The sequence below is a fragment of the Helianthus annuus genome, chromosome 16 (assembly GCF_002127325.2).
Source record: "Helianthus annuus cultivar XRQ/B chromosome 16, HanXRQr2.0-SUNRISE, whole genome shotgun sequence".
Taxonomy (NCBI): domain Eukaryota; kingdom Viridiplantae; phylum Streptophyta; class Magnoliopsida; order Asterales; family Asteraceae; genus Helianthus; species Helianthus annuus.
This window is the reverse complement of record NC_035448.2, coordinates 104,248,729-104,270,821: the sequence shown is the minus strand read 5'-3', so window position 1 is coordinate 104,270,821 and position 22,093 is coordinate 104,248,729. Positions and strand designations below refer to the sequence as shown.

At 38.4% G+C, this 22,093-nt stretch overlaps 1 long non-coding RNA gene across 4 annotated transcripts; it reads left to right on the top strand.

Moving 5' to 3' along the window:
• The first annotated feature begins 16,890 nt into the window (after window positions 1–16,890).
• Window positions 16,891–19,274, top strand: LOC110912594. 4 transcript variants are annotated; one of them, XR_002578037.2, is made up of 5 exons: window positions 16,891–17,313; window positions 17,431–17,504; window positions 17,603–17,779; window positions 18,332–18,467; window positions 18,894–19,273. It is a non-coding gene; the product is annotated as an uncharacterized LOC110912594 (long non-coding RNA). The 4 variants fall into 4 exon arrangements; XR_002578038.2 differs by having other exon boundaries at window positions 18,397–18,467; window positions 18,894–19,160; XR_004884395.1 differs by having other exon boundaries at window positions 17,603–18,467; window positions 18,894–19,274.
• The last annotated feature ends 2,819 nt before the right edge of the window (window positions 19,275–22,093 follow it).

The following is a 22,093-nucleotide window of genomic DNA, read 5'->3' as shown; positions in this document are numbered from 1 at the left end:
ACTATCCAACGATTGTTTGAGTGCTGCTCAAATTGAGTTTATACTTTGTTATTCATCGTGATTTCGACTTGAATGTTTGAGTGTTGTTCGAACTCGGACTATACTCTGTCATTCGTTGTGAATCCGTTGAATTGTTAAGTATTTGACTTGTAAATCGTTGTGAGGGTTTAATCTCGTGAATTGTCGTAACTGCTGTATTAGTTACTAACCCGTTTGTGTGTGCATTGTTATTTAAATTAGGTTAATCAAGGCTAATCAGTAGGCTTATACTCTGCTCGTTAAATCTGCAATGTGAGTCATTCTCTTTTTATCAACTGTTTTACAATACTCCAAATTATTTTCCAAAGTTATAATTACAGGGATTAAGTCTTTGTAATCACCAAATTACAACCGGTATGTAGGGTATTGTGCACATTACTACTGTTTTTATCATTTTAGGTGAGCGTGCCTAAATTATGATATACACTATTAGGTAGTCGGACCTAAATAGTGATATACGTCACTTTCGGGTGAACGGACCCAACAGTGATATGACCACAGGCACAGATCCGGTTGAGTGACAAATACTGCGGGTAGTTGGTTGATATGGAAACACTGTAATCGCTCTTAATACTGTAAATTATAGCAACGTGTCATTTTATTTAAAATGAATGATTCACTCAGTATTTCCCCGCTGACAAAACCTTTTTCAAACATGTTTCAGGTGATCAGTTGTGATCCAAGAAAAAGTGCCGTAAAAGCACTACAAGCTTAGAAAAGTGGCTCAATGTGAATAAACAAAGAAACATGTTTTGAGAAATAAGGTTTCCCCGGGAAATCACCTTATTGTAAATTACAGGGTTTTATCCCTAAACTTTATATAATAAAGTAAACGGGCATTTGAGTATTAAAAGATCCTGTATTAAAAGACTTCCGCTGTCGCCTAAATTAAATACCACGGGATTTCCTGCCTCGCGGCTCTGGACCGGGTCAAACCGGGGCCGAGGGTCGTGACACATGCAGACCGAAAGAGTTCACTGGTGAAGAAGGCCCTACGGCTTTGTTTCAATGGTTCGACTAAATCAAAGTCACCTTGCGTCAGAGTGGATGTCCTGATAATCTCCGCACACTGAATGCGACCGGCGTTTTCCAGTCCCGCGCTCTATACTGGTGGAAGGCCGAAAGGAACAAGCGCAGAAATGATGCAGCCTATGGTCTGTCATGGGATGAGTTGAAGAACGTTATACTCGAGGAGTTCTGCCCTCCCCATGAGCGCCAAAAGCTGGAGGATGAGTTCTAGCACATCAAGCAGAAAGATGGTGACAACGCTGCCCTGACTGCTCGCTTCAAGCAGCTCAGCATTATCTGTCCCGACCAGGTGAAGACCACTGACATAACAATCAAGAAGTACATCCGCGCTCTGCCGGATTGTGTTGCAGATTTTGTGCAAGCTTCAAAACCAGCAACGATCGAAGAAACTTACTTGCTTGCCGCTGAAATCAACGACAAGCGGGTAAAAGCTGGTTACTGGGATAAAGCTTCAAAGAACCTGCACCAAGCTACCGTCGCACCAGCCGCTGACACCGCCACCGTATCGTAGTCATCCAAGTCCTCTCGCCGCAAGAGGAAGAACAACAACAGCAGTTCCAGCAACAAGAACTGTGTTGTTACAACTACCGCTGCTACACGCCAAGCCGTACCGGCTCAGCAGCAACCCCATCACCGATCAGCTCCAGCACCGGTTACCTATGCACCGCCTGCAAAGCGTGCATACACAGGCCCTCACCCTGCCTGCCCAACCTGCACTTATCATCACCCGGTGGGTATCGCCTGCCGTTTTTGCGTACACTGCAATATGTACGGCCAGTTCACTGCCAACTGCCGTATCGGTCCCTGCCAAGCCCCAGCTCAAGCCACTGCTCATCAAGCTCTGCTCCCAGCCCCTCAAGGCCAACAAGCGGCTCAGGCACCCGCGGTCAACGCCAGAGTCTGCTTCACATGTGGTGATCCCAACCACTTTGCAAACATGTGCTCGAACAGGGTGGTGAAACAAGAGGATGTTTGAACTTTGCAAACATTTGATCAGTTACAAGGTGCTACGTGTTTCTCAAAGATCGATCTACGCTCAGGCTATCACCAATTGCGCATTCAAGAGGATGATATACCCAAAACCGCTTTTCACACTCGTTACGGCCACTATGAGTTCGTTGTTATGCCTTTTGGTTTAACCAACGCACCCGCGGTTTTCATGCATTTGATGAATCGCGTGTGTAAACCATTTCTTGACCGCTTCGTCATCATGTTCATCGATGATATCCTGATCTATTCCAAGTCGAAAGCCGAACACGCGCAACATCTACGTTTGATTCTCGAGCTACTCCAAGGGAATCGACTCTATGCCAAGTTCTCCAAGTGCGAATTTTGGCTAGAGGAGGTTCAATTCCTCGGTCACATTGTCAATAGTCAAGGTATTCATGTTGATCCCACGAAGATTGAAGCAGTTAAGAGTTGGGTTACGTCGAAGAACCCGTCTGAAGTTCGTTCTTTTCTCGGACTAGCGGGCTATTATCGTCGATTTATCGAAGGATTCTCTAAAATCGCTGTGCTGCTAACCGCTCTCACGCATAAAGACAAGCCTTTTGTTTGGGGAACTGAACAAGATTCTGCTTTCCAAACCCTCAAGCATATGCTTTGCAACGCTCCTATTCTCACTTTACCCGACGGAAACGACGACTTTGTCGTCTATTGCGATGCCTCGAACCTTGGTCTTGGTTGTGTTCTTATGCAACGAGACAAGGTTATCGCCTACGCATCTCGTCAGCTCAAGATCCACGAGAAGAACTATACAACCCACGACCTCGAGCTAGGCGCAATTGTTTTTGCGTTAAAGATTTGGCGACACTACCTTTATGGTACCAAGTGTACGATCTTCACCAATCATAGGAGCCTACAACATATCTTTGATCAGAAAGAACTTAATATGCGTCAACGCCGATGGGTAGAACTTCTCAACGATTACGACTGTGAGATTCGTTACCATCCAGGCAAAGCAAATGTCGTTGCCGACGCTCTCAGCCGACGAAGCTATCTGCATAACACTCGTAATATTCCAGCCCAGCATCATCTCGAAACCCTTATTCGCGAAGCCCAGCATGCGTGTTTTACCGAACACACTTTGAAGAAAGAAAGAATCCACCACGATGGAGCCCATCTTGTTAATAAGTCGAATGGGATATTTCATTATCTGGACCGAATTTGGATCCCTAAGCGGACCAATTTATGACAGATTCTGATGGACGAAGCCCACAAATCTCGGTATTCTATTCATCCCGGTGCCGATAAAATGTACCAGGACCTTCGCTACAAGTACTGGTGGCCGGGCATGAAAAGGGATATCGCTCTCTACGTCGGAAAGTGCCTGACTTGCTCGAAGGTTAAGGCTGAACATCAAAGACCCTCTGGCTTACTCAAACAACCCCGATCCCTATATGGAAGTGGGAGAGTATCGCCATGGACTTCATAACTAAACTCCCGCGCACGTCATCAGGTCACGACAGCATCTGGGTTGTCGTTGACCGTTTGACCAAATCTGCTCACTTTCTACTAATACGGGAAGACTACAAGGTAGAACGATAAGCCCGAATCTACACCGATGAGATCATTTGTCGTCATGGGACGCCTCGCGACATCATCTCTGACCGTGATGCTCGGTTTACCTCACGACTGTGGGAAACGTTTCAAGTGGCTCTCGGTACTACGCTTAATCTAAGTACCGCATTCCACTCTCAAACCGATGGTCAAACTGAGAGAACGATTCAAACCCTTGAAGACATGCTCCTTTCGTGTGTCATAGATTTCGGTGGTAATTAGGATGCTTACCTGCCTCTAGTCGAATTCTCGTATAATAACAGTTATCATTCTAGCATTCAAATGGCACCGTTTGAGGCTCTATACGGAAGAAGATGTCGATCGCCTATTGTATGGCACGAGATCGGTCACTCGCAATTAACCGGTCCTGAGCTATTGCAAGAAACGACTGACAAAGTCCTCCAAATTCGAGACAATCTGCTGAAAGCTCGGAGTCGTCAGAAAAGTTACGTGTGTGTGTGTGTGCCTTATGTGTTATTTGTGCATGTTTATTTATGTTTATGTGTGGTGAATGATTGAAACGCAATCGAAACTCAATCGCAATCAAATCGCAAACGCTAAACGCAAGTGAATTAAGGATGATTGTATGTTGATATAGTAGTTGGGATTAAAAGTAATTTGAATAGGAAACCCTATCGCATCGCAATGCTCGCAATCGAAACGGCAAAACTCGTCGCACCGAACACTCGAATCAAGTGGCTAATCAACCAAGTGACCAGCCGATCGACCAGCCGCTCGATCGAGCTACCACTCGATCGATCAGCCAGTCGACCAGGCTGCCACTTGATCGACCAGCCCTTTCCACTTTGGGAAACCCTATAAATACCCCTGTCAACATCACAACTTACTACTTTTGCACTCTCCTGTCCGACCAGCGCTCCAACCTCACTTTTTCTCCGATTTCTCGCAATTCCAGTAAGATCTCAACCTAAATCTTGTACTTTCTTGATCTACACGCACTCCTACACCTTCTATCTTTTGAATCTCAACTTTTAACCGTGAAATCACTAGATTTGAGGTGTTCTAGGATGATGTCATCATGATGTTCTTGAGAACTTCATGTTTTGGCCTCAATCCACCAAGAACAACTTAGATCTGAACAATTTCCACACAAACAAACAAGGATCTTTCATAGATCTAAACATATTCACGGTGAAAAGGATTAAAAGAAGGTTTTCCAACTTTCTTTCAACTCTTTTACACTCAATGCACTCAAAAACGATAGAATCGGAGCTTGTACTGACTTTCTACTCATTCTTGTGGTTGTGTTGGTTCAAGATCTGGATTCTATCCACGAGACTACCAATTTCGGGTTAAACATGGTACACCGTATCGAACAGTTAACTGGTCGGATTTGGGTAATTCATGTGCGATCAGGAGTACCAAGTATTGACGAGGTTTCTGTTGCTTAACACGTTATCAAAACATCTCGATAAATCGACAAACTATCATAACAACCAAGTGTAAGACGACCAGAACGACCAGGACAGAATGTCGTCCAATCGGACTACCGTCCGATCGGACTGTCATCCAATCGGGTTGTCACCCGATCAACTTGCACCTTGGCCTCACAATTAACTTTTATTTTTATTTATTTTGAAGGATAAACATTGAACGAAGGGCTGCCCGATCGGATTACCACCCGATCGGACTATCACTCAACCATGTAATGTTCAGACTTCAACACTTACGAAATTTTCAACATGTTTAATATCAACGGATTGCCACCCGATCGGACTACTATCCGATCGAATGACAAACTGCGGTGAACTTGTTCTCACTAAAGTGTCTAACCAATCGGGTTGTCGTCCGATCGAACGCCCATTCGATCGACCGACCTAAAAGGCAGAGATACTTCTATGTTTTCAACATACTACAACGAAAACTTCAAAAGACAAGCCATCATACACAAACACATCCTTCCCAAAGGAAGTAATAATCCACTCGAAAGGTCACCCGATCGGATGACCAACCGAGCGGACTGTCACCCGTACGACCAGCTATCCGATCGGACTATCATCCGATCGAACTGCCTTTCGACCCACTAACACTTGTATCATTTAACGCGTCGCTTATCGTTATGCTATCGTTTTGATCAGGCTAACCCTACTCTCTAGCGCTCCCTTCAATCCATCAATCGTTGTGAGTATACTCGATCCCTTTTTGCTTTACGCACTTTTAGGTGTTACATACGTTACTTATTCTAAATCATATCAATCACACTACTCAATACTTTAAACGCTAACCGATTACCGCATGTTATACGTGACTTAATGAATGCTTGTTTGTTATGTTTACACATGGAATGCTGTCTACCTGCCTTAGCAACGATAGTACTATTTGTTTGGACTTAGCACCTGTTCACTCAGGGGTTGTTAAGGACAATTTGTTACATGGCTCATAGGGGTGAGTGTGTATTACGAACTTCCTTGGGCAGTCAACTCGCAGTCATTGGTATCGATAGGTTCATGTCGATAACTAACATGCCTCATTTTACACTGTGTACGTGCTGGTTATGCGTAACGAATTCAAACTCTATTATATCTATTAAACTTGTATGCTCACCTTTACACTATGTGTATTGACTTTTACTTTAACGTATGTGACAGGTGCTTAGGATGCTTATTTGCTTAGCTTGCTGTGAAATCGAGGCTAGGAAAGATCTAGGTCAACAATAAACAATTGTCTGTAATAAAAATCTGAGTTGTCGGAACAGAACAATTTGACTAGATCTTTTCTGTAATAATTGTATTATCTCTTATGACATGGTATGGGACGGGTTGTTTTAAATAATTGGTAATTATAGTTGTTATGGAAACTTCTGGACAATCTGTTTCGCTCAGTGTCGCGCCCTGATGATTCCGCCGTTGGTTGGGGTGTGACATTGATCACCATTAGCGAGCGAGAAACAAATCATTTTATCAAAACAAACGACTTCAGCACGGAATAAGGTCGATAGGGAAGACGTAATTGTTGAGTTCAAGCGTATAATCACGGAGAACAGAACGAACAGTGACGGTTTGTCACACCCCAACCGATGGCGGAAACATCGGGATGAGACGAACAAATTGCTCAAAACAACATAACACTAAATGTGACAATATAATTTAAATCATTTTATTAGATTTTAAAGGATAACACAAAGTTTCAACATCCAAAAATAAATTCAAACAATAGTTTATTTCTAAAATGAGTTTCTAGGCCATCCTAGCTTGCTTTCTTGTATCTTGATAAATCAACCTTTAATATGTATTAAAATAAAGTCAACAAAAGCATGTTGGCGAGTATACAAGTTTTCATACATAGCATATTACGTGTTTAAAATGTTGCTCATATCCAAATGTGAATACAATACCATGTTAACAGTATACTCGAAACGATGTTACTCTATGTGTCCAAACTAAAGTTTAACGCAATTAAAGTGTCCAACCCAAAAGTGTACGGGTGGTTTTTAACATAGTTTAACCTAACAATACCCGTTAATATAACGAGAGGGGCGTTTCTCAACCTATAGCGCTACCATTGTTAGGGGAGACTTGCAAAGTTAATGAACACAGAGTCATGAGAGTTTACAGTAGCATAACATGTCTAACATGATTAAAATGTATCACATAGAGTATGGATAGAGTGTGCATAAAATGTTTGATGTGATGGTGTAGTTTGATAAATAATACATATTGCACCCAAAAAGTGTAAAACGAAAATGGGTCATGTATACTCACATTGATTGCGTTGCGCTTTCTTGTAAGAACGTACGAGCAAGATTGAAACAATCCAAAAGAATGAGCAAAGCGATTATCCTAAATAAGACGATCTTGTTAATATAGGAATGCTTCCTAATACAAAGTTTGCAATTTAAATAAATTTGATATTTATAACTATCGTTTAAATTTTTTTTTTTATAACGTATTGTAAGAATTACTTATGTTAAAACAAACTTAGAACAAACTTTAATGAATAATAAAAGATCATCATTTGTGTTACAAAAGATTTAAGGTTAAATTATAAAAAGAAAAGAATAAACTACAAGTTGTTAACGTTAATATTGGATTTAAAGGTTTGAGAATTAACTATTTAGTTAGATTATGATTATTATTATTATTATTTTATACGATTGATGTTGTAAAGGATTATGAAGTTTTATTGTAATAAAAATATATAAATAAATGAATGGAGTAAAAAGACATCAACGAACAGTGAGTAAATTGATAAAGTTAGGAAGGTTTCATGTTAATCAACTTAATAATCAAAAAGAGGGCATTTGCAGCGAAAAGATAGGGGCAGCCGGGTTCGAACCCGTGACCCTTGTCTGCTGATTACAGATCATAACCGCTAAGCAATGACCATAATTTGTGTTTTAATTTGATCTTTTATCTCATTTGTACCTTGTTCAACATGTCATTTTCTTAAAAAAAAAAACAAAACAACAGAACTGATTATGTATATGTATATTCGTATATATTTTTCTTTCTTGATTCAGTTTGGTTTAGCATGACATAATGTTTCATCGAGCATTTAAACGAAAGGACAAGATATAGTACGAAGGTATCGTAGGAAATAGGTTCACCTTTTGTAAAATATAATTACAAAATATATCATAACGAGACTCTCGTTATTCGTAGGAAATATCATTGTACAATACCGGTTGCAATAACTAAATAAAAGAATATAAATATAATTATATATACCAATCTTGATTCAAGCCGCATCTCTGGTGGGTCCTTCTCGCGCACTTGATAGCATCCTAGACTCGAGTATTCATCATCTTGAGTCTTGAAAAATACTCCTTGACTGCAACAAAGAGCACACTAAAACGTTGATGATTTTGGTTGAGGCACGTGTTCAACACGCTTCCCTTAAAACAGATTTCGCGCCTCTACTAAAGTTGACGCGTCTGTCTCCCAGGGTACAACAGCCGAAGCAGTCTGTACTGCCGGAGATGGCTCACCGGCCCAAGGTTACATTCGGTAATTGTAGTGTTTGAACTCATGTGGTGGAAACAATTAGAGACTACTCATCTCTCTAGTTGGTGTTCAAGTGTTCATACTACTTCTAGTATTCTTCATGTATCAAGCAATATCCTATTCTTGTTGTAACAAAAAAAAAACACATAGCATACTATTTGAACAAGACTAGTGAAAGGATTCACTTAATTATACATTTAATTAGTCACTTAATTAGAGACTTAAAAACTCTAATAAAACTAATTAAATACTCAAGAGTTACTTTTTTATTTACCACATGAATATTCTAATTAATATTTATAATTTCATTAAATTATAAATATATTTAATATCCATTCACCAAAATTCCAACAATCCCCCATATGAATGGAGATCATTCAAAACACTTAAAATTTCCAATGTAACCTCGACAGTTGAGTTTTGCATACGATAGGTAGGTGTTACCCTTTGAACCTTCGCTCATGAAATGCACTTAGCCCACTAGCTCTGAGTAGATCTCGATGTCTTTGAACTCGTCTGCCGTTTGTGTAGACGACAATACACTTCACACAAGACTCTCCCTAGCCGGGTCATCTCCTCATAGTCGTGTCCAATAATGGTCGTGGAACACTTTCCTGGTTCTGCGAGAGCTCTAGGAATTGTGCCCTCAATTCCATTCGAAGCGACCCCACTTCTCTCTAACATAGGTGATTCTCCTTAGATCATTAAAAGCATTGTGGTTATCATGATCTATCCAAATCATTTACCACATATTATGCTTAGCCTCACACTTGTCACTTTTAGGAATGGACTAGGAAGTTTATTAATCTTTATAATAAACTACCTTATTAAATGCGTAGGGTTATTCCCCCACAGTGACCTCGCTTATTCATACAATTAGGTTTTCCTATTGAACTCAATTCTTGGGATCTCCAGTCTACTGAGTTAGGTTTCCATCATATGAACTTCATTTTTCAAGGGCTTCAGTCCCATTCCACAACTTGATCTCTAATAAACCCTCAGGTTGTTAGGTTGTTGGATCCATAACATTAGCAAATAACTTTGCATATTTGAGATCAGTTGTCATGATGTGTTCTTAACTCGTAAGTTAATTTTGCCTATTGTCAACTTCTAAGACTATAACCTCAGTGGCCATCTGAATCTGGTTATAACATATGTCTTTGTAAGATACGTGTATCATTTAAGGCAAACACATCTCCATTATACACTACGACCTTTGTGTCCTCCACTTAGTCGTCTATTTGCAATGTTAGATTAGATTACAAAATCCTTATTGCTAAAAACAAATGCAAGACACCCCCCACATTTAAGTGTTATTGGATAACATTTAGATGTGTTAATGAGAACCATTTCTACATACCCTTATAGGGTTGTTTCTTAAATGGTTCCTCCCCCACATTTCTTGCCATTTGATCAACATTTCCGTAACACCACTTATGGCGACATTTATACACATATGATTGAACAAGACCAACATTATTGTATCAGTGAATTCAACTCATATTGCATTAGCTTACACAAGCTTCCGAGCTGACCAAAGCAACACATGCCATTGTCATAAGTTTGTCACCAACTTAGAATAATTCTAATTTAGCATCTAGAATAAGCTTAGACAATGAGTTCTCCTCATTAGCTTTTCGAACAAACTCTTAAAAGTTACATGTCATTTCCTTATAATGAATGAAAATTCTCTCTCAACTTTTTCTCTACACAAATTCTTTTTATGTTCATACACATTTGAATGTTTAGAGTTAATTAGTCTCCGTCAAGACCCATAATTAACCAAGTACTAGTCTAGCATGCTTTAGACTACAATACTTTAGCATGTGAACAGAAGATGCATCATTCTGATTCTTCACAGCCCTAAGGATATCATAATATCACTTTGCAACATTCATCCCTTGTTAAGACAAAATAATGAGACTTATTCATAATCCTAAAACATCAATATTTAGGAAGGTCTCACAAATTATTATCTATAGCACATAGCTAAATTTCATCATTCATTTAAGGAACATAACTTGATTACCTTTGATCTCCAACAATCTACCATTGACTCATAAGTATTTAAACATAAGTCTTAATCCAAGTCACTTGGTGAACACATTCATCACCAACAAGATGAATGTTTCTCGTCTACAATCACTATTATGTATGAGATAGAGTCAACTAGATCGACACTCAACAACATGGCATTCATAATTTGCCATAAGTGATTTGCACACATCTATTGTTATTCATTAGGAGATATATATGTTTAGGATGCTCTCCTAAATGAAGGTAAAATCTCCATATGGATCTAACAATGATCAAGTGGTAGACGCATCTACTTATAAATCTCGCAAGATTTATTAAAGGTATACAATAACATATAGTACTTTACTTTCATATGTTAGGATTCACACTTGTGATTTTTCCAACGACTTCTAATGAAGTATGTTGACATGAATGTCCTTAGTGTATTTCATCTCAATACACTCACTACGTTCTTTCATTACTCACTCATGATGTGGTTATACATTTGATGTTTTGTTTTGGACTTTTAGTCAATGTAACAACTCTCAAGTTATTTATGTCCAAGTATTTTCATGTACTATCCGTTTAAAACCATATTCTTTTAAACAATATATAACCGACGTTATAATTATTTTTCACAAAAATAATTTATACATCACAACCATTAGTGATTTATTTCTTTGTAAAAAATTGCATGTGTTATCCGAAGATATTGAACACAAAACAATAAAATACATTGGAAACTAAATCATAAGTGCCAATCACTTTTGAAATTTAAACGGAACATAGACAATTTGTAGACATCAAATAATAAAGTGCTTTTATTTTCAACACTTTAAAATCTGACCGAAATCTTCTCAACAATATCGTCTCATGGCATGTCTTGAGGTACTCCCTCAATAAGACTCCATGCACTTGTAAGTACAAGTTTTCTATTTCATGTTTAAACTTTAAACTTGGACAATTATGCTCAAAACAACACCAAGTTGTTACAAATACTACATTTACGTAGTAAACTTGAACAATTAAATTTGTTCACAACAACACCAAGTTGTTTTTCACCAAATAACATTTTCTAACACGCATGTTAAAAAAAAACGTTATAACAAGCACATTATAGAATCGAACGTTTACATAAAACGTTTTCCAAAGATATAGTTTATAAAATAAACCGTTTCTCATCATCTTTAATGCTCACATAGGCAATTAAATGTTTACATAAAACATTTCTGTTCATTATGAACAATCTCTAACCTCGTATTATTGATACACATTTTCTAACACACGTGTTAGAAAATTTAAGTCATTTTATATGTACCAAACATGACATCATTAAAATTCATCAAATGTCATCATTAAAACTCTACTAAAGAGTTTCACCATATGAAGAGTTAAGAGTCTCAATAATTATAGACTTAAACTCTAATAAAACTCATCAAATGTCATCATTAAAACTCTACTCAAGAGTTTTACCATATGAAGAGTTAAGAGTCTCAATAATTATAACTTTAAACTCTAATAAAACTCATCAAATGTCATCATTAAAACTCTACTCAAGAGTTTCACCATATGAAGAGTTAAGAGTCTCAATAATTATAACTTTAAACTCTAATAAAACTCATCAAATGTCATCATTAAAACTCTACTCAAGAGTTTCACCATATTAGAGATTTTATTAGAGACATAAACTCTAATAAAAACTAATAAATTGACATAAATACTCTACTAAAAGTCTCACTTTATTAGAGATTTTATTAGAGGAATAAACTCTAATAAAAACTAATAAATTGACTTGAAACTCTCCTTAAGAGTTTATCTTCCATATGAAGAGTCTAGTAAATGATTTTAATTTCATTAAATTCATATAACTACCACACCATCACTTTATGGTGATTTAATTCCTTGAAGCCAATCAACCATTAACAAATGTATGACATTTTATTTCTAAATCATACAAAGCATTAAAACAATGTTATAACAAATTGCTTATATAAAATGTCAACATAAAACATTTCAAAGCATTTGTATTTTAACAATTTTTAACAATCATGTTAAAATGAAAGAAATTCTAACGCGCACGTTAGAAATATTAACATTTCCACAAAATGTTAATTCGACTTGCTAAAAACACATATATGGTTCAAATAAATAAGTCATTTCTAATACACCGTTAGAAACTAAACAATTAAAAAATTGCTTCAAACTAACGCGTTTCATGAACGTTTCTAACACACATGTTAGAAGACAAATGATTACAAAAATCATTATAAGACTTATTTGTTCATATCAATCCATGAGTGGATGAATAGTCTACTTTAAATAGAGACTTAATTAGAGACATAAAACTCTAATCAAGTAACATAAAACTCTTATTTAAAGTAATAAAAAACTCTACTTAGGAGAGTTTAACATTTACAAAAAACATATGGTTTACACCAATAATTCCGGTCTAACACACATGTTAGAGAATTTAACGTTTACAAAAAACGTATGGTTGACACCAATAATTCCGGTCTAACACACATGTTAGAGAATTTAACGTTTACAAAAAACGTATGGTTTACACTAATAAACCCGATCTAACACAAAAGTTAGAAAAATTAACTATTCCTAAAATCGTTTAAAAACCAAACGGTTGAACCAAAACCATTCGTTTTGTACCACAGTATAGGATTTAAGATTGTATCTCAATCTCAAGAAATCCAAACACAACAAGTTGTACCACATACATATTTCCCAAAAGAAAATATTTACAAGATCATAATCTTTAAAATATATATATTTTTTTATTATAAATCCTTTTGTGAACCCAAAATCCTTATAAATAAGGTTTTAAGATTGTAGCAACAATCTCATGAATTCTGTTTTAAGTTTGTAGGAAATAGGTTCACCTTTTGTAAAATATAATTACAAAATATATCATAACGAGACTCTCGTTATTCGTATGAAATATCATTGTACAATACCGGTTGCAATAACTAAATAAAAGAATATAAATATAATTATATATACCAATCTTGATTCAAGCCGCATCTCTGGTGGGTCCTTCTCGCGCACTTGATAGCATCCTAGACTCGAGTATTCATCATCTTGAGTCTTGAAAAATACTCCTTGACTGCAACAAAGAGCACACTAAAACGTTGACGATTTTGGTTGAGGCACGTGTTCAACACGCTTCCCTTAAAACAGATTTCGCGCCTCTACTAAAGTTGACGCGTCTGTCTCCCAGGGTACAACAGCCGAAGCAGTCTGTACTGCCGGAGATGGCTCACCGGCCCAAGGTTACATTCGGTAATTGTAATGTTTGAACTCATGTGGTGGAAACAATTAGAGACTACTCATCTCTCTAGTTGGTGTTCAAGTGTTCATACTACTTCTAGTATTCTTCATGTATCAAGCAATATCCTATTCTTGTTGTAACAAAAAAAAAAAAAAAAAACACACATAGCATACTATTTGAACAAGACTAGTGAAAGGATTCACTTAATTATACATTTAATTAGTCACTTAATTAGAGACTTAAAAACTCTAATAAAACTAATTAAATACTCAAGAGTTACTCTTTTATTTACCACATGAATATTCTAATTAATATTTATAATTTCATTAAATTATAAATATATTTAATATCCATTCACCAAAATTCCAACAGGTATACCGAACAAGAATAGTTGTCGGGAACACGTGATATTTTCTGGCGAGCTCCGATCTTCGTTAATAATCCCAACGAACCCTCACTGTTAAAGTTTATATAGGCTAGTTATTATGATGAAATGTTGGTATAGATTCAGAAAGGAATAAGAGAAACCAAAAGAAATAAGAATCGTATACCGATAATGAAGAAGGGACGAGTTACAGTCGATCCGGTACGGCTCCGGTGGCTTCAGTTATTCTCCGACGGCGTGCTCGGTGTGCTATACTCGAGACGTTGCTTTGATGGTTCCGTAGAACTCCGTACGGCTCCGGTTGTTTCCTCGTTTCCCGGGGATGTTACGAGTTTCTCCGGCAAGTGCTTGAAGTGTAACGAAAAGTGGTTGTGTATGCTTGTCGAAACAGATTTGTGTGGGGTAAAATGGAGGTGAAGTCTTCGGGTTTTTATAGTGTTCGAAGGTTTCGCAATATATGGAAACGATGCTTGATTGACAAAGAAAAAGGAAACGCGAAATATCGATCCCGGTAAATCAGCGAAGAATTAGCGAACAAAAGGGAAACGGATACTTGTTTGTCGTTGATCATTATGGGCGGCAAAGATTTAAAAAGAAAGCATGATTAGTTCATGATTGGCATGCAAAAAAAAAGGAAGTAAAAAAAAGTCAATTGTTTTGGGCGGCAACTATGTTTCAAGCAAAAGAAAATATAGTCTTTTATTTGTTGATATTAGTTTACAAAGTAAAAAAAAAAAAAAAAAAAAAAAAACTTTCAAAGTCAAATATGATAATTCTCATGTCATCCAACACAGATTTTGAATTTTTATAATTATGGTAGTAGTATAATATATTTAAAAAAATATAGGATAAAATTTTTCGACGATTGCGAATTTCAAAAAGGGTCGGATTTTAGATATCCGTTTTTGACGGATGTTACACGGTTCTTCCAGTGGCAACTTCTACGTCGAACGTCGAAGGGAGGTTAGCGCGTTTACGATTTAGGAGCTTTTCAAATTCTAACGATACAAAACAGTTGTCGGCTCCAGTATCAAATAAACACGAAACATATATACCGTTGACAAGGAACGTCTGCGGGCTGCTGGCTGCTGGCTGCTGCTGCTACTGCTGAGGCTGCTGCTGTTGATGTTGTTGCGCTGGTTGCTGCTGTGGCTCTTGCTTCACCACTCTGTTTGGGCAGACATTTGCAAAGTGGTTAGGATCACCACATGCAAAGCAGGCTCTTACTTAAGCAGCGGGGGCAGGAGCTGCTTGTTGGCCCTGGGGAGCAGGAAGAGGAGCTGGCAGTGTAGGAGCTTAAACTTGAGCTTGAGCTTGACAGGGACCAGTACGGCAGTTAGCAGTGAAATGGCCGTACATGTTGCAGTGAACACAAAATCGACACGTGATTCCAACCGGGTGATGATAAGTACAATCAGGGCAGAGCGGGTGTGGACCAGTATATGCACACTTAGCCGGCGGTGCATTGGTCACTGGTGCCGCTACTTGGCGGTTCTGGGGTTGCGGTTGAGCAGGGACAAGTTGGAGGGGAGCGACAGTTACTACACAGTTCTTGTTGTTGTTGTTGTTGTTGCGTTTGCGGCGTGAAGACTTGGAAGCTTGCGGTGTGGCGATTTCAGCGGTGGGAGCAACGGTAACTTGATGGAGACTTTTGGTGGTATTCTTGAAGTAACCAGCCAAAACTCGCTTGTCAGTAATCTCGACAGCGAGCAGGTATGTCTCTTCGATGGTTGTCGTCTTCGCAGCTTGAACGAAGTCAGCGACATAATCCGGTAAAGCACGGATGTATTTCTTGATCGTCATTTCAGGTGTTGCCACCTAGCTGGGACAAATGATACTTAGCTGCTTGAAGGGGGCAGTTAGACCAGCGTTATCGCCACCCTCTTGCTTGATGTTCCAAAATTCGTTCTCCAGCTTCTGGAGCTCATGGGGAGGGCAGAATTCTTTCATCATAAGTTCCTTCAACTCATCCCAAGTAAGCCCATAGGCTGCGTCGTTCCCTCGCTTGTTCCTTTCGTCCGTCCACCAATCCAGAGCCCTGGACTGGAAAACGCCTGTCGCGTTAACAGTGCGAAGGTGATCGGGACATCCGCTTTGGCGTAGCGTGACTTCAATTGAGTCGAACCATTGAAACATAGCGCTTGATCCATCTTCGCCTGTGAAGTATTTTGGGCCACAGGCCTTAAACTGCTTGAAGCTGAAAATACCCTTTGGAGAGTCGGTCCTAGATTCCTCAGATTCCTTAGAGGACTTGCTAACTTAGAAATAGAGCCTAGAAAATCTATTTTTAGAAGCTTGTCCCTTTAAAAGATTACAATCCGTTGTATCATCGAAACATCTTTATCCTTAATTTAATTCGTTATAATTAGGGTTATTTACTCATTGTTTAACTAATTAAATTAATTAATTTTACAATTTAAAAGTTTAATTTTTATAATAAACTAGTTAGTCTCGTTAACTTTTAAAGTTAGTAAATGCAAACTAACTTAGTTAGTTAGTTGAAAGTTAGTGTTCTTTTTTTAAAAATATAACATAAGTTAACCTAACTAAATTAAACCACAGGGACTGAATGTGCAAATTCTTAAACTATTAAATCAGTTAAAACAAAATAAACAGGACTTGCCCTAATCCCCTCTTCAGCCGCACATACACGATCTCTCTGTCCTCTCGTTCTGCATCTCTGGTGACCGGAGAAGCTCTGGCCGGCCACTAGCCGTTGTCTTGTTCTCCGACAATCACCCACAACACCCCTAACCTCCTCTCATCACCTGTTCGCATCACCCAGCACCCCCTGTTGCTGGATTTAATGGTCGGCCACCACCATTACTTGGTGGTGTGCGGCGGCGCGTGTACAAACGGGAGAGGAGAGAGACGCGGAGAAAGAGAGAAAGATAAAAGAGGATGTCGGCGGCGACGATCCGCCGTCGGCGGCGGTGATACTCGGTGACGAACGGCGTCAGTTCCAGCGATTCAGAGCTGGTTCGAGCTCCGGTCGACGTTGTTTCAGTCCAGTTCCAGTTCCAGTTCGAATCTTCCTTCGGGTTAGTTTTGAGACCAGGTTTTGTTTTGTTTTCGCTCGATTCACGTTACGGTTAGTTTTGTTTCGGTTTTGGTTGCGTCTATTTCTGGTTTGACTTAAGTCCCGACTTTCATTTCAGGATTTTGTTCGATCCCGGTCACCGACGACAGCTGGAGCCGCATCGACGGGAAATGGTGTCGGCAGTGGTGTCGGGTCAGTCCTGATCCTTTTTTTTGTTTACTTTGGTTCGAGTTTTATTCATTTAAGTCTCAAGTTCGAGTGTCATTCTAATCGAGTTGGCAATCGATCAGTTTCAGATTCATGTTGGTTTCAAGGTTCGGGTTCGGCTTGTTCGGGCACACGGTTCAGCAGGTTCGGTGTTCGGTTCAACCCAGTCAACACCGGGTCAAACCTGGTCAAACTTGGTCAAGGTCAGGTTTGATTGGTGCCGGTCGACGGTCGGAATAACGGGTTACTCATGAGTCTTAGTATGACACTTACGATACAATTATTTTTATAGTATTTCGGTTTATACATTTTTTATACTAATCAAGCTCAAACCGCACACTTGACGTTTAATTGTATTGTAGCATTTGACGTGAATTTTATATATAATGTTGATTCACTTATTGAGTTTTTAAAATATAAAGACAACTTGATTGTCGGGAACGTCCAAAAACGGAGGAAACTCTGCCCGTTTTCATAAAAATTCGTATGACAAAATGTGATTTAATTATAAAACGAGTGTCCTTTGTCTCTTTTTTTTTAAACTCTAAAATTTACTAACTTTTTAAATTCGTTTTATTAATAAAATCTCTAAATTAATAACATAAACGAATGATTCTTTTTATAACAATAAATTTTATAAAATATAATATACGAATTCCGAATTATGCAAAACATAAATATTAGGATTATTCCTCTTTTTTAAACTAATAAATAATAAACGAATTGGTACGTAGATCATCATTATCAAATTCACAAAATACTTGGATAATTAAACTAATAGTAATCACCTCTCGTGCGGTATTCATACTTAGGTTAATCGCTCTCGTTCGTTCTCTTGGAATTCCGTTTACTCATGCACCATCGTCTGCCCATATAGGGTGACCTCGGTGTTCCATCCTCCTAATCTCTTACGCTCGTCACTGGATAATCGGAAGACTTAGCAATTCTGTGAGTATACTTGAACCCCTTTTTCGTTTACCACTTTTTGGGGTGTAACATGTTATTCATCACACAAACTTCATTCATATTGCACAAACATTCCTCATACACGCATGCTTATTTGATAACTTGATACTTTAAACTTGGGTTAATTACATCTTGTGTTAGACTCATCATTAACTTCGTACGAGCCTATCCGTGACATATATAGCGCTATAGGATTAACGCACCGCCCGTAGACTTGTGGTTATGTCAGGAGCATAATGCGTTTCATCATTTGTTTGATATGTTAAACACATGCCGATTTTATTGTTTATCTTGTATCAAGGGCTTGCCACATGGAATTGTTTGAAACTTATTATTCTTACGCTACGTACGAAAACCTGTATACTCGCCTTTGCTTTTGAATTGAACTTTATTTTAAACATGTTACAGGTTGAAGATAACGACGCTTTGAAATTCGAGTAGTGATGATGCTTAGATACACACAAAGACGTCTTAAGCTTTATTTCGTTGTATCAATTTGTACTTGTTGTATTCTTGAATTGAACATATCGTATATCATGTTGTTGTATTTGATTTTAAACTTTGTAATTGACTTGTAGAAATGGAATGAAATCCATTATTTAATTATTGTCACAAATAGTGTTATGAAGTCTCTTGCAATCTCGTTTTCGTCTCACTCCTATGTTTCCGCCATTGGTTGGGGTGTGACGGTCACACCCCAACCGATGGTGGAAACATCGGGGTGAGGCACTGAGCGAAACAGATTGTCCAAGAAAATCCATAACACTATTAGTGACAATATAATTAACATTCATGTCCCATACCATAAACTCATAAATCACAAATAGTTATTACAGACATTGTTCTCAAAGACAAATATTGTTCCGACAACTCGAATATTATTCGTTGGTTTCTAGACCACCTAACTTGATTCCATAAAAGTCCAGCAATCCTAGCATCCTATACACCTGTCACATACGTTAAAATAGGTCAATACACATAGTGTAAAGGTGAGCATACAAGTTTAATAGCATATAGTAGCGAAAAGAGATTTACGCATAACCAGCATGTAACATGTTGAAAAGTGAAGCTAGCAAGTTATCGACAATGAAATATGCACAGACATGACTGCAAGTTGTAGTATGTGCAACACATATCACCACCGTGACACGTGAAGTAAAACCCTTAACAACCCCTGTCCACGACAGGTGCTGAGTCCAAACTATAGTACTATCGTTGTTAAGGTGTCAGGCAACAATCATTGTGTAAACATAACATACAAGGATTCATCGAGTAACACGCATAACACGCAGAGCGGTTAGCGTATAAAGGTGCTTGCATTGTGTGTAGATGTGATTTTGATATAAGTAACGTATGTAACACCCAAAAGTGCGTTAAGCAGAAAGGGATCGAGTATACTCACAGATCGTGTTTAATAACTAAACACAGTCTTGGATTGAAGGGAGTGCTGGAGAGTTAGCCTGATCACAGTACGATAGTATAAGCGATAAACAGTGCGTTAAACGGTGTCGAGTGAACTTAGTGACGGATAGTGATCCGATCGGATGACCTTCCGGACGGATGACCATTCGGTCGGATGGTTATCCGTTTGGGATGGAGGTGTTTGTGTATGATGTGACTTTGAAGTTTTCGTTGTAGCATTTTAAAAAGAGAGAAGTATCTCTACCTTTCAGGTCGTCCGGTCGAATGGTCATCTGGACGGAGGGCCGTTCGTTCGGATGGCGATCCGTTCAGGTGAGACATTTCAAAGATCTAAGTCTCTTGATAGAATAGTCATTCGATCGGATGACTATTCGTTGGAAACTGCTATTTTTGATAGTTTGCAAAAATTTGGTTAAGTGTTGGAAAATATCACAAGTCATCCGGTCGGATTAGCGTTCGATGGGAGGGCAATCCGATCGGACGGCAATCCGTTCGGTAACCTGTTCGTTTGGAGAGTTGTAAAATTCGTAAAGTTTAGAAAGTTTTGCGGTTGAACCGAGACGGTATGAAAACGTGTCAAACAACGGAAACCCTATCAAGTCAAAGTCATCCGATCCGATGGGAATCACCTCGTCCAATCAGTAACTGTTCTTGACGGAGCTTCATGCTCAACCCATTAAGTCGGTCATCTCTTTTATAGTAATCTGTTCTCAGACCAGCACTACACTAGAGAATGAGTAGAAGGCTCGAACGAGTTCAGATTCTATTAGTTTTATGTGAAAAGTTAAGAATGTTGAAGAAAAGTTTGAAACACTTCGGTTAAGCCTAGATTTGGGTGAAATCAGTGTTTAAACAATGTAGAAATCAGTTAGATTCGTGTTGTTCTTGGTGGAATGAAGTCATTCTCCGGAATTCATACTAACCCGTGATGACGTCACCCTTGAACAACCCGAAATCAAGTGATTTCATGGTTAAAAGTTGAGATTTGTGGGTGAAATCGATGTATACTAACCCGTGATGACGTCACCCGTGAACAACGCAATACTTTTAACGCTAACCGCTATCGCATGTATACGTGCCATGCCCCGATGTTTCCGCCATCAGGCTCCCTTCAATCCAAGACTGTGTTTAGTTATTAAACACGATCTGTGAGTATACTCGATCCTTTTTTGCTTAACGCAGTTTTGGGTGTTACATACGTTACTTATATCAAAATCACATCTACACACAACGCAAACACTTTTATACGCTAACTGCTCTGCATGTTATACGTGTTACTCGATGAATGCTTGTATGTTATGTTTACACAGTGATTGTTGCATGACACCTTAGCAACGATAGTATTATAGTTTGGACTCAGCACCTGTCGTGGACAGGGGTTGTTAAGGGTTTTACTTCACGTGTCACGGTGGTGATATGTGTTGCGCATACTACAACTCGCAGTCATGTCTGTGCATATTTCATTGTCGATAACTTGCTAGCTTCACTTTCAACATGTTACATGCTGGTTATGCGTAAATCGCTTTTCGCTACTATATGCTACTAAACTTGTATGTTCACCTTTACACTATGTGTATTGACCTATTTTAACGTATGTGACAGGTGTTTAGGATGCTAGGATTGCTGGACTTTTGTAGAATCAAGTTAGGTGGTCTAGAAACCCACGAATAATATTCGAGTTGTCGGAACAATATTTGTCTTTGAGAACAACGTCTGTAATAACTATTTGTGCTTTATGAGTTTCTGGTATGGGACATGAATGTTAATTATATTGTCACTAATAGTGCTATGGATTCTCTTGGACAATCTCTTTCGCTCAGTGCATCACCCCGATGTTTCCGCCATCGGTTGGGGTGTGACAAGGGGGGGGTGTAGGTTTTTTTAAGTTTTTTTTTTTTTTTTTTTTTTTTTTTTTTGGGGGGGGGGGGTTTGGGGGGTTAGTTTTTAGCATTTAGCTTGTGGGGGGGGGGGGTTTGGGGGGTTTAGGTTTTTTTAAGTTTTTTTTGGTGTGTTCACATTGGTTCTCACAATAAAGGTGGTTCTCAAATGAACCTTACCCTATATATATATATATATATATATATATATATATATATAAGAGAAGGATCATTTAGGAACCACCTTTTATTGCGAGAACCAATGTGAACACAACCAAAAATACCTAAAAAATCTAAAAAACACATAAT